This window comes from Balaenoptera physalus (assembly GCF_965194825.1).
Source record: "Balaenoptera physalus genome assembly, chromosome: X".
In the NCBI taxonomy this organism is placed as follows: Eukaryota; Metazoa; Chordata; class Mammalia; order Artiodactyla; family Balaenopteridae; genus Balaenoptera; species Balaenoptera physalus.
Genome location: NC_138903.1, coordinates 103,325,492 through 103,339,244, shown reverse-complemented (window position 1 = coordinate 103,339,244; position 13,753 = coordinate 103,325,492). Strand labels below are relative to the sequence as shown.

General features: G+C 37.6%; 2 long non-coding RNA genes across 2 annotated transcripts in view; both read left to right on the top strand.

Moving 5' to 3' along the window:
- Nucleotides 1-13,753, top strand: part of LOC309652107 — a 430,763-nt gene that overhangs the window by 334,880 nt on the left and 82,130 nt on the right. The window lies entirely within an intron of this gene.
- The window catches only part of LOC309652105, a 49,793-nt gene continuing 36,233 nt past the window's right edge, over nucleotides 194-13,753 (top strand). Inside the window, exons 1-2 of the long non-coding RNA XR_014258582.1 lie at nucleotides 194-6,854; nucleotides 7,986-8,176. This is a non-coding gene — a long non-coding RNA (uncharacterized lncRNA). The remainder of the gene's footprint in view (nucleotides 6,855-7,985; nucleotides 8,177-13,753) is intronic.

The following is a 13,753-nucleotide window of genomic DNA, read 5'->3' as shown; positions in this document are numbered from 1 at the left end:
ATTGTGAATCAAGAGAAAGGCATATTTTTAAATTTTTTATACAATTTTTAAGGTTACTTACCATTTACAGTTATTACAAAATATTGGCTCTATTCCCCGTGTTGTACAATACATCTTTGAGGCTATCTTACACCCAACAGGTTGTACCTCCCACTCCCCCACCCCTATACTGCCTGCACCACACCTCCCCCCCCGCCCCCCCCCCCCGTAACCACTAGTTTGTTCTCTGTCTCTGCGAGTCTGCTTTTTTGTTATATTCACTAGTTTGTTGCATTTTTTTAGATTCCACATATAAGGGATATCATACAGTATTTGTCTTTCTCTCTTATTTCACTTAGCATAATGCCCTCCAAGCCCATCCATGTTGCTGCAAATAGTAAAATTTTATTCTTTTTTATGGCTGAATAATATTCCATTGTGTGTGTGTGTATACATACATACATACCACATCTTCTTTACCCATTTATCTGTTGATGGACGCTTAGGCTGCTTCCATAGAGAAAGGCATAATTTTGAATTCATTCACCCTGATATGTCAGTGACTGAGAGTTCCTTATCCTCCCACATAGCTTTGCTGGCTTTAGGTAACCTCATCCATGTAGTAAAAGTGTTTGCTATGTGCCACACCCTTTGTTATGGGTCTGGTAAGTCCCCATTCTTGAGGAACCTGTGGTCTTGAGAGTGAGAAAGACATATAAACAAGAAATTATTAATACAATGTGGTACTTCCAATGATAGGGATATAATATGTTATAGAGAAGGGACCTAACTCGATCTTGAGGTGTCAAGGAAAGTGACTTGGAAGATGAGATGTGAACTGCATCTGAGAAGCAGGATTTAGCCAAGTGAAGTGAAGGTGAAGGTCATATTAAGCAGAATAGACAGCATGAGGCAACGGAGCTGAGAAAGAACATTGTGTGTGATGAAACCTACAAGCAATTCAGAGGTACAGAAAGTGGCAAAGAAGGAAACGCAAAACAGGAAGACAGAAGCCAGTTCATGGAAGGCTTTTTTTGTGTCAGAAAATTTGAGCTTTATTTGGAGGGCAATGGGGAGGAGTGAAGCAAAAATCGAGCAGAGAGGGAGATATTGAAGATACGGGAGAAGGGAGTGAATGACAGAATGTGGTGATGAAGATGGAAAGGAATGAGAATCCAGAGCACAGATGGAAGAGTTGCCTCTGCAGGAAATACTCCCTCTTCTGGACTTTTTGCTTCTGCGAAAAATCTATTTGAAATCTGACTTTTCTGTATTCTGTGGATACAAGACACACTCTCCTCCTCTTTTGTTTCCTGCCTTTGTCTTAGCTCGTCCAGCCCAGTCTGCAAATTGCACCCTTGCCTAACGTCCAACACGATAGACTGTGAAAACGGGCCAGAATTTTCCTCTATAAGAGGTAGTTGATAAGTAACAGTAGCAGTTGAGTGGCATCTGACAGTTCACAAAGCCTTTTCACATCCATTATCTCACAACAGCCCTGTAAGGCAGGCAGAAAAGCTGTGGCCATACCCATTTTATGAGGCTCAGAAAGTTTAAGTTGTTTGTCCAGTGTGAAGTTACTGAAAATGAGTACGTGTCAGAGCTTCACCTGGAAGCCAAGTCTTGGAATTCTAGGACCCATACCCTTTTCTCTATACTCAGATGGTTATTCAAAGCTTTGTGTATGAGTAAATGGGTTGTATGGGTGAATAAGGAATCAAGCCCATTATCTCAACTTTTTGAGTACAGTTCTATATAGCGAGCTAATCTCATCTGCTGGATCAGCATCGAGTCATCATAAATAAACGAACCCAGCGTGTTTATGAAATGGGAAACGGAACTCCATTTCATCTCTGGGCTTCTTTGTGGACAATGTATATGGAAACTAACTTTTTATTAGCCATTTATTCTTTACTTTTCTTTAATTTTTATTTTATATTGGGGTATAGTTGATTTAGAATATTGTATTAGTTTCAGGTGTACAGCAGAGTGATACTTTTTTTTTGCAGACTATATTCCATTATAGGTTATTACAAGATATCGAGTATAGTCCCCTGCGCTATATATGGTAAGTCCTTGTCACTTATCTATTTTATGTAGGGTACTTTGTATCTGTTAATCCCATACTCCTAATTTATCCCTCCCTCTGCCCTCTCCCCTTTGGTAACCATAAATTTGTTTTCTATGTCCGTGAGTCTATTTCTGTTTTGTTTCTTTGTTTTTGTTTTGGTTGTTTTTTTGGATTTTTTATTTTATATTGGAGTATAGTTGATTTACAAGGTTGTGTTAGTTTCCGGTGTACAACAAAGTGATACATATACATATATCCATTCTTTTTCAGATTCGTTTCCCATATAGGTTATTACAAAATATCGAGTAGAGTTCCCTGTGCTATATAGTAGGTCCTTGTCGATTGTCTACTTTATATATAGTAGTGTGTATATGTTAATCCCAAACTCCTAATTTATCCCTCCCCTAGTCATTTATTCATTGATTTAGTAGATCACCCAGATGATCTGATTCTTCTCTCTTCCCTTCTCCTTACTTCCCTTTGTTCTTTTCTTCTTAAGTACCATGGGGCCATCTCAGATAGAGCCAAAGTGGAGAAATATACTGTTAAGCAAGTGACACTGTATATCAAAAATTTGGGTGAAGGCTTAGCATTTAAAAGAATTGAAGTTCAAAACTCACATCCACTTTTGGTCTATTGAATTGCTCTAGCTTATATTTTCCTCATTAAGATAATTAAGACTTTACCATATATATTAGGCCTCTAGCTCTTAGTAAAATGAATAAAGTACATGAATAGGGGCAAAATGAGCTATTTGATTAATGGGTCTAGCATCTGGCTTATATACTGCAAACTTTCTATCATTTATTTAGCTGTCTGCCCCTGGAAGTACCTCAACTGAGACGGCATTGAAGACAAAATTAGGACCATTAAATTATTCAAACCCCTCCTCAATATATCATGCCCTCTTAGTCTTTCTTTTATCCTTGTGCAGTTGTAGTCGACAAATTTAATCTATTTGCATGCTTGCTGATTGTAAGCCATTCTGGGCATGCAGATGCTGCATTAAATGTTGACTTTCAGTCACTCCCACTGAGTTGAGTAGGATAAAGTGTACCTGTTGTCTACCTACAGTTGACACTTTCCTTGTCGTTTTGCATCCCCCTGACATCTTCCACTTTCTTCAGTAACCTGCTATATGACCTTCTGAAATTTTCTTTCTTTTGCCATTTGTATTAAAAGGTAGCGCCACTGTCTTTTTTCCCTGGACTCACTGCGGTGTTTGCATTTCAGCTGGCTAGCTCACTCGGGCTGCTGGATAAAAGGGGGACTGAAGACTACAGGGAGATGGCAGGTGGGAGGCTGTCATTGCATTTCCTTGAGGATGGGGACTGGTAAAAAATGTTTGCCACACATAACTGAACCCAATTATGATATGACTAATAAAATGCTCCTTTTAGCAAATATCCCTACTGTACTAGGGTAATTAATGATTATTCTCACAGGGCCTGAGAGAGATGACCAAACTCTCTCTCCTTCTGATATCTGCATTTGGAAAAATCTATTTCCCTTTATGAGAGAAGGTGTATGAATGTGTGTGATTAATTAACAGGATCATGAGCCCAGAAAATGTTTTTAGCCATTTCTCTACCTACTACTATGCTTGTCCTTGCTCTCCTCCTATATTGCTTCCAGGGTAGTATGTATGTACTCTGTAGGGAGCCATAATTGTGAGGTATTCTCCCTGCCTCATAATATCCCTTCAGATGTATAAACAAGTACTCAGACCTCATTTACTTATAGTCATCTATTTATTCAACAACCTTCATTGAGTACCTTGTTGGTGCCAGGCATTGTACTATGTGCTAGTGATTTAACAGTCAACAGGAAGACCTAGAACTTGCCCTGCTGGAGCTAAGAAGGAAAAGAGGGGCCACGGCAGAGAAAAAGGGGAGGAATTTACTTGAGATATGGTAGTCAGGTAAGATATCTCCGAGAAAGTGATGAAGCTAAGAGTTGAAGCATGAAAGCAAATGTTTGTTTGTTTTTTTCATTGTGGTATAGTTGTTTTACAATGTTGTTTTAGTTTCTACTGTACAGTGGAGTTTCCTATGCCATACAGCAGGTTCTCATTACTTATCTATTTTATACATATTAGTGTATATATGTTGATCCCAATCTCCCAATTCATCCCACCCCTGTTCCCCCCTTGGTGTCCATACGTTTGTTTTCTACATCTGTGTCTATTTCTGCCTTGCAAGCCGGTTCATTTGTACCATTTTTCTAGATTCCACATATATGTGTTAATATACGATATTTTTTTCTTTCTGACTTACTTCACTCTGTATGACAGTCTCTAGGTCCATCCACGTCTCTAGAAATGACCCACTTTCGTTCCTTTTTATGGCTGAGTAATATTCCATTGTATATATGTACCACATTCTTTATCTATTTGTCTATCGGTGGACATTTAGGTTGCTTCCAAGACCTGGCTATTGTAAATAGTGCTGCAATGAACATTGGGGTGCATGTGTCCTTTTGAATTATAGTTTTCTCTGGGTATATGCCCAGTAGTGGGATTGTCGGGTCATATGGTAGTTCTATTTTTAGTTTTTTAAGGAAGCTCCACACTGTTCTCCATAGTGGCTGTATCAATTTACATTCCCACCAACAGTGCAGAAGGGTTCCCTTCTCTCCACACCCTCTCCAGCATTTATTGTTTGTAGATGTTCTGATGATGGCCATTCTGACCACTGTGAGGTGGTACCTCGTTGTAGTTTTGATTTGCATTTCTCAAATAATTAGTGATGTTGAGCAGCTTTTCATGTGCCTCTTGGCCATCTGTATGTCTTCTTTGGAGAGACGTCTATTTAGATCTCCTGCCCATTTTTGGATTGGGTTGTTTTTTTTATTAGTATTGAGCTGTATGACCTGTTTATATATTTTGGAGATTAATCCTTTGTCCGTTGATTTGTTTGCAAATATTTTCTCCTATTCTGAGGGTTGTCTTTTTGTTTTATTTATATTTTCCTTTGCTGTGCAAAAGCTTTTAAGTTTCATTAGGTCCCATTTGTTTATTTTTAGTTTTATTTCCATTTCTCTAGGAGGTTGGTCAAAAAAGATCTTGCTGTGATTTATGTCAAAGAAAGAGTGTTCTTCCTATGTTTTCCTCAAAGAGTTTTATAGTGTCTGGCCTTACATTTAGGTCTTTAATCCATTTTGAGTTTATTTTTGTGTATGGTGTTAGGGAGTGTTCTAATTTCATTCTTTTACATGTAGCTGTCCAGTTTTCCCAGCACCACTTATTGAAGAGACTGTCTTTTCTCCATTGTATATCCTTGCCTCCTTTGTCATAGATTAGTTGACCATATGTGCGTGGGTTTATCTCTGGGCTTTCTATCCTGTTCCATTGATCTATATTTCTGGTTTTGTGCCAGTACCATATTGTCTTGAAAGTCAGGGAGCCTGATTCCGCCAACTCTTTTTTTTTTTTCTTCTCAAGTTTGCTTTGGCTATTCGGGGTCTTTGTGTCTCCATACAGATTTTAAGATTTTTTGTTCTAGTTCTGTGAAAAATGCCATTGGTAATTTGATAGGGATTGCATTGAATATGTAGATTGCTTTGGGTAGTATAGTCATTTTGACAATATTGATTCTTCCAATCCAAGAACATGATATATCTCTCCATCTGTTATTTCTTTCATCAGTGTCTTATAGTTTTCTGAGTACAGGTCTTTTACCTCCTTAGGTAGGTTTATTCCTAGGTGTTGTTTTTGTTGCAATGGTGAATGAGATTGTTTCCTTAATTTCCCTTTCTGATCTTTCGTTGTTAGTGTATAGGAATGCAGGAGATTTCTGTGCATTAATTTTGTATCCTGCAATTTTACCAAATTCATTGATTAGCTTTAGTAGTTTTCTGGTGGCATCTTTAGGATTTTCTATGTATAGTATCATGTTATCTGCAAACAGTGACAGTTTTTTTTTTTTTTAACATCTTTATTGGAGTATAATTGCTTTCCAATGGTGTGTTAGTTTCTGCTTTATAACAAAGTGAATCAGTTATACATATACATATGTTCCCATATCTCTTCCCTCTTGCGTCTCCCTCCCTCCCACCCTCCCTATCCCACCCCTGTAGGTGGACAGTGACAGTTTTACTTCTTACTTTCCAATTTGTATTCCTTTTATTTATTTTTTTCTTCTCCAATTGCCATGGCTAGGACTTCCAAAACTATGTTGAATAATAGTGGCAAGAGTGGACATCCTTGTCTTGTTCCTGATCTTAGAGGAAATGATGAAAACAAATCTGTTATTCAAACAAACAAACCATGGTGAAGAGTATCCCAGGTAGAGGGAACAGCATATGCAGATGTTTGGAAATTATGAGGAATGGAGAGAAAGCCATTGTAGCTGGAGTATAGTGAGTCCTGGAGAGTATGATACAAGATGAATGCAAAGAGGCAGATGGAAGTCAGAGTTTTAGGGCCTTGTAGGTCATGATAAGACATTTGAATTTTAAGTACACTGCCCTCAAAATCTCCTGGAAAGATGTTAAGTAAGGGGGTGGTATGAACCACATGTATGAGCCCTATATTTCATGACTCATTTGGGCTATAGATATCTGTCCCTTATAACTTCCAATTCTTTTACTACTCTGGTTACCTGACTCTGGGTTTGCTCCATGTGTTTTCAGTGTTCCTCTTGCAGGCAGCCTCTAATTGCAAACCTGACACCACAATTTTAGCCTATGTCGCTGGCAGAGGACAGCGGTGATCAGGTCTTGTGTTCTTGTAGTATATGGACGTCATTGCAGCTACAGGATGCCATTGACTCATGGTGATTTCAGTCAACATATGAGGGCATAGGTAAGTGAAGTGCTTTAGGGCTGGGGCTCCTGCATTCTATGCTCAGTCTCCCAGGTCCTGCTCAATACCCACCTCCTTTATGAAATCTACCCTGGCTACCGCAGGCTCCAGTTACTCTCGTTTCCTTGGTACTAAAATAGGGCTGATGGTCTCTGTCCTCCATTTGGCTGTTATCTTTTAATGCAGCGGTCACAAGTTGTCAGCAGATGAACTGGATTTGGCAGGCAGATGTGTTTTGTTTGCCCTGCTCAGCATTTTATAAAAAAATAAACTTAGTTCCCAGTGTTTCACATAAAAATCCAGATTTCTTTCCTAGAAATCTGAAGAACTGGCAACTCCGAGTCTGCCTTCCCATGTGACAACAAGCACCTGGGAATGCAGCTTCTGTCCTGTTTAGATAGTGCACGGGTTCTTTTATTTGTCATTGTCCTGAACACTTCTATCAGGCCTGTTTCACTTTTGTGTTACCTGCTAGCACCTGTAGACATGCAAATTTGTGATCTCAGCTTTCACACCTTGTGGCAAGTCCTTTAATATACTTCCAGTACCTAGAACAATGCCTACCGCATTGTTGGTACTTGATAAGCATTTGTGTTTTTGGTGTTTTAAAAATTTATTTTTGGCTGCATTGGGTCTTCATTGCTGCACGCGGGCTTTCTCCAGTTGTGGTGAGCGGGGGCTACTCTTCGTTGCGGTGCATGGGCTTCTCATTGTGGTGGCTTCTCCTGTTGCGGAGCACGGGTTCTAGGCGCATGGGCTTCAGTAGTTGTGGCACATGGGCTCAGTATTTGTGGCTCGCGGGCTCTAGAGCACAGGCTTAGTAGTAGTGGCGCACGGGCTTAGTTGCTCCGCAGCATGTGGGATCTTCCTGGACCAGGACTCAAACCCATGTCCTCTGCATTGGCAGGCGGATTCTTAACCACTGTGCCACCAGGGAAGCCCAATAAGCATTTGTTAAGTTAATGAATATTATGTGCAGAACTAAATTCACAAGTTCTTTGAAGGAAAAAACTACATTTTGTATCTTTCAGCATCTCCTGTAGCACTCATAGAGTGCCCTATTCTTAGGTCCCAATAAATATTTTTGATAGATATAGTGAAGAAGATGCTTCGTCATATGATTTTTTATAGCATGCTGAATGATCTTTCTAGAGGATATAATTGTTTACAAGAATACTTTCCAAGTGGTATGTAATAGAGCACTGAGTCAACTAGTAGTCAAGAAATGGAGCCTCTAATCCCAATTCTGGAATGGACTCACTGTGTGACAATGGACAAGTGACATAACTTTGCAACTCTGCAGCATCCTCATCTGTAAGCAGGTACTTGTTTTATCTACCTCATTAGGTTAGTAGGGGAATTAAATGAAACAGTGCAGAGTCAGTGTTTTTGCATTTGTGCATTCATCATAGGTGTTTTACCCTTTATATGTGCTTTAAAGTCTTGTTATTTTAAAACGTTATATATGTGATAAGCTGAGGTCATTTTCTAATGTGCCGGAATACCATAAGCGAATTTGTATCTCATTTGGTATGTGTCATAGTTCATACACTTATTCTATTCATGCTAGCGTCGAAGGACAAAAGAGCCCTGGGTAAGATGGAAAAAAACTACTAGCATCTAACTTCTCTCTCCATCAAACACATTATGGCAGGCTCTAATCAAGGTACCAGTCATTCCATGCTTAGTGGTAGCATATGCGAATTGCAAGCGAAGTTCTTAAGAAAAAACTATTGCTCCCCTATACCCGTGAACTTAAATATATGAAGTGACAGCAGTACACACACCAAAGATGGTATTACTAATTTCATGGAGGCTAACTAGGGGGAAATTTAGCTTTTTATATAGGTAAGTGTAGGTGAGTGATTGAACAGTGGTTCATGCTTCCAGGTATAAGTATGGCGTCTCTGTGGTTCACTAATTCTAGTGTTAGTAATGTCTAGTGCCCATCTTCACGCCTTTGACAATTATTTCTGAGTGTCATTGCAGAAGACTGCTGGACATTAGGTAGTAGATCCTCTATGGAGTTCGTTTGATTCCACAGTTATAGGCACCTTCAGTTAACTTGCTCTTTTACTATATTGTGGGATATCTGTTAGTTGTACAAAACTTATAGCAATGAAAGTGATTCCTGACCATAGATATGCAAATGCATTTTGTCTCATAGAGACTCTGCCCTGTAGAAAAGATAATCTCAAACACTGCATTTTATTGCCTTATGGATTATTAACTGGCGTTGTAATTACAAATAAATTCAGTGAAGCCTTTGTGATTATTTATCCATCTTCCTAATTCTTATTTGAACTGGTCTCAAAATCCTACTGCTTCCTTCATTACTTAATTACATGAAATCTTGTTCACATTTTCATTTTTTTAATTTACATGAGAGTCATGTTTTTTATGTTTTTTTTAAATTTTTATTTTATATTGGAATATAGTTGATTAACAATGTTGTGTGAGTTTCAGGTGTACAGCAGATTTATTCAATTGTATATCTATATGTATCTATTCTTTTTCAAATTCTTTTCCCATCTAGGTTATTACAGAGTATTGAACAGAGTTCCCTGTGCTATACAGTAGGTCCTTGTTGGTTATCTATTTTAAATATAGCAGTGTGTACATGTCAATCCCAAACTGCCAATCTATCCCTCCCCACCCTTTTCCCTGGTAACCACTAGTTCATTTTCTAAGTCTGTGAGTCTGTTTCTGTTTTGTAAATAAGTTCATTTGTACCTTTTTTTTTAGATTCCACATATAAGTGATATCATATGATGTCTTTCTCTGTCTGACTTACTTCACTTAGTATGATAATCTCCAGGGCCATCCATGTTGATGCAAATGGCATTATCTCATTCTTTTTAATTGCTGAGTGATACTCCATTGTATATATGTACCACATCTTCTTTATCCATTCCTCTGTCGATGTACATTTAGGTTGCTTCCATGTCTTGGCTATTGTGAACAGCACTTCAATGAACACTGGTGCATGTATCCTTTCGAATCATGTTTTTCTCCAGATATATGCCCAGGAGTGGGTTTGTGGGATCATATGGTAGCTCTATTTTTAGTTTCTTAAGGAACCTCCATACTGTTCTCCATAGTGGCTGTATCAATTTACATTCCCACCAACAGTGTAGGAGGGTTCCTTTTTCTCTGCACCCTCTCCTGCATTTATTGTTTGCAGACTTTTTGATGATGGCCATTCTGACTGGTGTGAGGTGATACCTCATTGTAGTTTTGATTTGCATTTCTCTAATAATTAGTGATGTTGAGCATCTTTTCATGTGCCTCTTGGCCATCTGCGTGTCTTCTTTGGAGTAATGTCTATTTAGGTCTTCTGCCCATTTTTTGATTGGGCTGTTTGCTTTGATATTGAGCTGTATGAGCTGTTTGTAAGTTTTGGAGACTAATCCCTTGTCGGTCGCCTGGTTTGCAAATATCTTCTCCCATTCTGTGAGTTGTCTTTTCATTTTGTTTATGGTTTCCTTTGCTGTGCAAAAGCTTTTGAGTTTCATTAGGTCCCATTTGTTTATTTTTGTTTTTATTTCCATTACTCTAGGAGATGGATCAAAAAGATATTGCTGAGATTTCTGTCAAAGAGTGTTCTGCCTATACTTTCCTCTAAAAGTTTTATAGTATCCGGTCTTACGAGAGTCATGTTTTAATTCTTTGAAAATTATACTTTAATGCCAATGCCGCCAGTTCTGGTATTCTTTTTCTAGGAATACGAAAAAAATCAGAGCTAGAAGGACCTGAAAGCTTTTAGTTACATAGAAATACTAGCACATTGTACAAAATATACAAGAAAGTTCACTGCAGTATTGCTTGCAATAGTGAAAAACTGGAAACAACCTATGAGTACATCAAGAGGAGACTACATAAATGAGGTATATACATACTAGGAGAATACTGTGTAGCCATTAAAATGAATGAGATAGCCATTTAAATGAATGACTCAGGCATATATAAGTGCATGATAGGCTGTGATCTTTAAGACATATTGTTATATGAGAAAATTGTGTAACATTATGTGAAGTATTGTCCTATGTAAAGTAAGAAAAAGCATCTTTATACATTATATCCAAATAATTATATATTTATAGAAAGAAGTCTAAAATATATATATAAACTGATAATAGTTATCTCTGGGAAATAAGATCAAGAAAGGGTAAAGAGACTTTTAACTTTTACTATACACATTTCTATATTGGTCAGTTTTAAAACTAAAAATTGTGCATGATTTTGGTAAACAACAAAAATGAAAGAAATGATCTTCTAAGCAACACAATAAACATTTTATTATTATAATCCAAGTATAAAATAAATATCCATTAGTCAATACTGATAGACACAAATGTTTTAATAAGTAAATAAATGGAGGAGACAAATTTTCCTTATAGAAGAATTACAAATTGTATGTATGTGTATGTGCATGCATGTTTATCTCCTTCCTCCCTTGAGTGTGGATTTAATGATTCACTTCTAAAGAAAAGAGTGTAGAAAGATAAAAATAACACCTTTTACAGTGGAGAAATTTGGCAAATACTACCCGTGGTAGGCAGAATATCCACTGCCCCCCCCCGCCCCACACACACACAGCTGTTCATGTCCTAATCCCTGGAATCTGCAAATATATTACAGTACATGGCAAAGGGGGGTTGCTAATCAAATGACCTTTATATAGGAAGATTATCCTGGATTAACTGGCTGGGTCCAGTATTCACAAGAGTCCCTAAATAGGAAAGGAAAAACGAGCTAGTCAGAGGCAGATATGACTAAGGAAGCAGTGTCAGAACGATGCAATGTGGGAAGGACTCAGCCAGCAGTGGCTGACTGAAGACAGGGGAAGGAGGCAATGAGCCAAGGAATGCAAGTGGCCTCTGCAAGTTGGAAAAAGGCAAGGAAATGGATTCTCCCCTAGACTCTCTAGAAAGAAATGCAGCAATGCCAGCACCTTGATTTTAGCTCAGTTCTATGTCATACTTCTGAACTCTAGAACTGTAAGATAATACAATTTTTATAACCCATTGGGTTTTGACAATTTGTTATGTCAGCCATAGAAAACTACTACAGAGACACTTTAACCAAGTTTTCGAGATTAACATCACCAATGATGAGTCATGCAGGCATCATGTACTACTTACTCCCTGATATGATGTGATGAGAAGGGCACTTTATCTCTGTGGTATCCTTACCCAAAACCCATAACCTCAGTCAAATCATAAGAAAAATATTAGACAAACCCCACTTGAGGGACATTCTGGGAAGTATATGACCAGTACTCCTCAAATCTGTCAAGGTCATGAAAAGCAAAGAAAGACAGAAATTGTCACAGACCAGCGAACACTGAGGAGATACGATAACTAAAGGCACCATGGATTGGATTCTGGAACTGAAAAAGGACAGTAGTGGGAAAACTGGTGAAATTTGAATCAAGTCTGAAGTTTAGTTTATAGTAAGTTACCACTGTTGGTTTCTTAGTTTTGATGAGTCTACCATACTGATGTAAGATGTTAACAATAAGAGAAACTGGGGGAGGAGTATATGGGGACTCTCTATTATCTCTGCAACTTTTTGGTAAAGCTAAAATTATTCCAAAATAAATCATTTGTTTTTTAAAAAGATAATGTAGTCTAACCACTTTACTAAATGAGGAAACTGAGGTTCAGAGAGGGAAAATGACTTATTCAAAATAATATAGTTCACTTATGAAAATCTCACCTCTTTCATTTCCAGTGAATTTATTGGTTGATTTTTTTTTCTAAGCCTTAAAAATCTGTTCTCCAAAATTCAGCTCTATCAATCTAACCCACATTTTCTACTACTACCTAACTTTCATCTTGCAATTCTTACCTCCTTTGGGTATTTCTCATGTCACTGGGCTAAAAGAATATTAATACTTGTTCATAATAATTGTTCTCATTTCCTGCTTTAGCAACTAATATCACCTAAGAAATACTGACTGGAAGAAGAAGTAGGATATTTTTACTTTGTTAAGGCTGTTGCCTGATTTTCCTAAAGTTTGCCCTGATTTCTCATTAACCCTATATTGTGATGCATTTTTACATTTTTAATTGAGGTATAACTGACATATAACATTATATTAGTTTCAAGTGTACAACATAATGGTTTGGTATTTGTATACACTGTGAAATGATCACCACAATAAGACTAGTTAACGTCTGTCACCATACATAGTTACCAATTTTTTTTTTTTCTTGTGAGGAAAACTTTTAAGATCTACTTTCTTGGCAAACTTTCAAATATGCAATGCAGTATTATTAACTATAGTCACCATGCTGTACATTACATCCCCATGACTTATTTATAACTGGAAGTTTGTACCTTTTGTCTCCCTTCATCTATATCACCCACCTCCACACCCCCTGCCAAACACCAATCTCTTGTTTGAATCTATGAGCTTGGTGTTTTGTTTTTGCTCTTTTAGATTTTACATATAAGTAAGATTATATGGTATGTGTCTTTCTCTGCCTGACTTATTTAGCATAATGCCTTCAAGGTCCATCCATGTTGTTGCAAATGGCAAGATTTCATTCTCTTTTTATGCCTGAATAATATTCCATTGTGTGTGTGTGTACGTGTAGTATGTGTATATATACATACATATACATTATTAGGTCCCATTTATTTTTACTTTTATTTCCTTTGCTTTAGGAGATGGAGCCAAAAAATATTGCTGTGATTTACGTCAAGAGTGTTCTATGTTTTCTTCTAGGAGTTTTATGGTTTCAGGTCTTACATTTAGGTCTTTAATCCAATTTATTTTTGTATATGATGTTAGAGAATGTTCTAATTTCATTCTTTTACATGTAGCTGTCCAGTTTTCCCAGTAACACTTATTGAAGAGGCTGTCTTTTCTCCACTATATCTTCTTGCCT